This window comes from Rhinopithecus roxellana, chromosome 1 (assembly GCF_007565055.1).
Source record: "Rhinopithecus roxellana isolate Shanxi Qingling chromosome 1, ASM756505v1, whole genome shotgun sequence".
Lineage (NCBI taxonomy): Eukaryota > Metazoa > Chordata > Mammalia > Primates > Cercopithecidae > Rhinopithecus > Rhinopithecus roxellana.
This window is the reverse complement of record NC_044549.1, coordinates 147,628,598-147,632,777: the sequence shown is the minus strand read 5'-3', so window position 1 is coordinate 147,632,777 and position 4,180 is coordinate 147,628,598. Positions and strand designations below refer to the sequence as shown.

Sequence of the window (4,180 nt, the reverse complement as noted above, 5' to 3'; positions counted from 1 at the left end):
GTGAGATCACTTGGACTCGGGAAGGGGAGCATCACACACTGGGGCCTATCATGGGGAGGGGGGAGGAGGGAGGGATTGCATTTGGGAGTTATACATGATATAAATGATGAATTGATGGGTGCTGATGAGTTGAATCCAGTAGGTGGCCCCTTGGCCATGAAATGTGTGGGAGACACTTTTCCATAACTTGACCCTTCTTTCAGTGGGAGGGAACTATCGAAAGGAACAACAAGCTTATGAATACATTGGGACCTGGAATTCAGTTGTCGAACCACGACAGTGACAGCTTAGAGAAAGCTTAGAGAAACCTCCAGAAGACTGCTATCATGGGAGAGAAACCCAAGCTCCACTACTACAATGCACGGGGCAGAATGGAGTCCATCCGGTGGCTCCTGGCTGCAGCTGGAGTAGAGTTTGAAGAGAAATTTCTAAAATCTGCAGAAGATTTGGACAAGTTAAGAAATGATGGATGTTTGATGTTCCAGCAAGTGCCAATGGTTGAGATTGACGTGATGAAGCTGGTGCAGACCAGAGCCATTCTCAACTACATTGCCAGCAAATACAAACTCTACGGAAAAGACATAAAGGAGAGAGCCCTGATTGATATGTATACAGAAGGTATAGCAGATTTGGGTGAAATGATCCTTCTTCTGCCCTTTTGTCATCCTGAGGAAAAAGATGCCAAACTTGCCTTGATCAAAGAGAAAACAAAAAATCGCTATTTCTCTGCCTTTGAAAAAGTCTTAAAGAGCCATGGACAAGATTACCCTGTGGGCAACAAGCTGAGCCGGGCTGACATTCACCTGGTGGAACTTCTCTACTATGTGGAAGAGCTTGACTCCAGCCTTATGTCCAGCTTCCCTCTGCTGAAGGCCCTGAAAACCAGAATCAGCAACCTGCCCACGGTGAAGAAGTTTCTACAGCCTGGCAGCCCAAGGAAACCTCCCTCAGATGCAAAATCTTTAGAAGAAGCAAGGAAGATTTTCAGGTTTTAGTAAAGCAGCCATGGAGGCCAAGAACATACAAAACCAATGTTCTAAAGTTTTGCAAGAATAAAGTGCTTTACCTAAGAAAAAAAAAAAAAAAAAAAAAAAACAAGCATAGGAAAGTTTGGGAAGGTAGACAGAAGAAAGTGGACTACCTAGGGCTATTGGGACTTGAAGAACACGATGATTGTTTTCTGAATTTCTTTATTGCCTCCTACACATAATAAACAGGGCTCTGTAGCCAGCTCCAACTCAGAAATCATACATCAACTGTATGTCAATTGATTGTTCCTTTATTTCACTTTCCCAGTTCACAGCAGTGTACTTTCTTTCTTTCTTTCTTTCTTTCTTTCTTTCTTTCTTTCTTTCTTTCTTTCTTTCTTTCTTTCTTTCTTTCTTTCTTTCTTTCTTTCTTTCTTTTTTTATTATACTTTATATATTTATTATTATTATTTATTTATTATACTATATAATATATAATATTATATATTAATATATTTATATTATTTATGTTCTAGGGTACATGTGCATAACATGCAGGTTTGTTACATATGTACACTTCTGCCATTTTGGTGTGCTGTACCCATCAACTCGTCAGCACCCATCAACTCATCATTTACATCAGGTATAACTCCCAATGCAATCCCTCCCGCCTCCCCCCTCACCACAATAGGACCCGGTGTGTGATGTTCCCCTTCCCGAGTCCAAGTGAGCTCATTGATCAGTTCCCACCTATGAGTGAGAACACACGGTGTTTGGTTTTCTGTTCTTGCAATAGTTTGCTGAGAATGATGGTTTCCAGCTGCATCCATGTCCCTACAAAGGACACAAACTCATCCTTTGTTATGGCTGCATAGTATTCCATGGTGTATATGTGCCACATTTTCTTAATCCAGTCTGTCACAGATGGACATTTGGGTTGATTCCAAGTCTTTGCTATTGTGAATAGTGCCGCAATAAACATACGTGTGCATGTGTCTTTACAGCAGCATGATTTATAATCCTTTGGGTATATACCCAGTAATGGGGTGGCTGGGTCATATGGTATTTCTAGTTCTAGATCCTTGAGGAATTGCCATACTGTTTTCCATAATGGTTGAACTAGTTTACAATCCCACCAATAGTGTAAAAGTGTTCCTATTTCTCCACATCCTCTCCAACACCTGTTGTTTCCTCACTTTTTAATGATTGCCATTCTAACTGGTGTGAGATGGTATCTCATTGTGGTTTTGATTTGCATTTCTCTGATGGCCAGTGATGATGAGCATTTTTTCATGTGTCTGTTGGCTGTATGAATGTCTTCTTTCGAGAAATGTCTGTTCATATCCTTTGCCCACTTTTCGATGGGGTTGTTTGTTTTTTTCTTGTAAATTTGTTTGAGTTCTTTGTAGGTTCTGGATATTAGCCCTTTGTCAGATGAGTAGGTTGCCAAAATGTTCTTCCATTCTGTAGGTTGCCTGTTCACTCTGATGGTAGTTTCTTTTGCTGTGCAGAAGCTCTTTAGCTTAATTAGATCCCATTTGTCAATTTTGGCTTTTGTTGCCATTGCTTTTGGTGTTTTAGACATGAAGTCCTTGCCCATGCCTATGTCCTGAATGGTATTACCTAGGTTTTCTTCTAGGGATTTTATGGTATTAGTCTAACATTTTAGCCTCTAATCCATCTTGAATTAATTTTCATATAAGGAGTAAGGAAAGGATCCAGTTTCAGCTTTCTACTTATGGCTAGCCAATTTTCCCAGCACCATTTATTAAATAGGGAATCCTTTCCCCATTTCTTGTTTCTCTCAGGTTTATCAAAGATCAGATGGCTGTAGATGTGTGGTATTATTTCTGAGAACTCTGTTCTGTTCCATTGGTCTATATCTCTGTTTTGGTACCAGTACCATGCTGTTTTGTTTACTGTAGCCTTGTAGTATAGTTTGAAGTCAGGGAGTGTGATGCCTCCAGCTTTGTTCTTTTGACTTAGGATTGTCTTGGCAATGCAGGCTCTGTTTTGGTTCCATATGAACTTTAAAGCCATTTTTTCCAATTCTGTGAAGAAACTCATTGGTAGCTTGATGGAGATGGCATTGAATCTGTAAATTACCTTGGGCAGTATGGCCATTTTCACAATAGTGATTCTTCCTATCCATGAGCATGGTATGTTCTTCCATTTGTTTGTGTCCTCTTTTATTCCACTGAGCAGTGGTTTGTAGTTCTCCTTGAAGAGGTCCTTTACATCCCTTGTAAGTTGGATTCCTAGGTATTTTATTCTCTTTGAAGCAATTGGGAATGGAAGTTCATTCATGATTTGGCTCTCTATTTGTCTGTTACTGGTGTATAGGAATGTTTGTACTTTCTAAGAAGCTGACTTTATTTCCATTTTACACCTGGTTCCCTCTCTAAGTAGTTCCATACAATATTTCTTTAGTTATGGAATAAATGTTTGTATCTTCCCAAAATTCACATGTTGAATCCCTAATCCTTAATATAATGATATTTGGAGGTAGGGTTTTCACCAGTAATTCGGTTTAGATGAGGCTGTGAAGGTAGAACTTCCCTGACAAGGGTGAATATCGTTACCCAAAGAAGAAGAGAGAGACCAGCACTCTCTCTTTGCCATACCATTTGATTGGTGTTTTTTAGCAGGCTGAGCTAATTTATACACTCCTAATATTTAGCCCTGATACCTAGTAGAAGCCCCCTTGTCATAGATAAAGAAGGAAGTAGATATCTACTCTAAATGAATTGCATGTTTACACTTTTGTCAAGTGGTGAAGCTAAGCTTCAAACCCAAATTTATTAATATTTCTCAAACTTTTGTCTTACTTTACCATCTAGAAACCTTTCAAATATTGTAATGTATAAATATTGGTTCTTCAGATATCACTCATTTTCATTATAGAGTAAACGGTACACTTTATTAAAAAAAAAAAAAAAACTTCCATTTCAATGGAATGATGAGGTATGCTATTTAGATACTGAAATCAAGATCCATTGGATATCAGAAGAATGTCAATCTAAAGGTCTTTCCATCAAAACTACTTTCATATCAATGTCAAGGTTCTACTTGGGCTGTACTCCCTCCTTCATTTTGCCTTTTACCAGCTCAGGATTCCTTCAAACCTTTCTCTTGAAGAGTTAAAATGGAAATGAAGTCTTTATTTATGCTCAGACATCTTCTGCGGGAACCTGGTATAGAAAGATCCTTTG

The 4,180-nt window shown here is 38.9% G+C and overlaps 1 pseudogene across 1 annotated transcript; it reads left to right on the top strand.

Annotated features, from left to right (window-relative positions):
• The first annotated feature begins 210 nt into the window (after positions 1 to 210).
• LOC104657850 lies at positions 211 to 1,071 on the top strand (annotated as a pseudogene). Its single transcript, XR_747345.2, has one exon. The product of XR_747345.2 is annotated as a glutathione S-transferase A1 pseudogene (transcript).
• Positions 1,072 to 4,180: the final 3,109 nt, after the last annotated feature.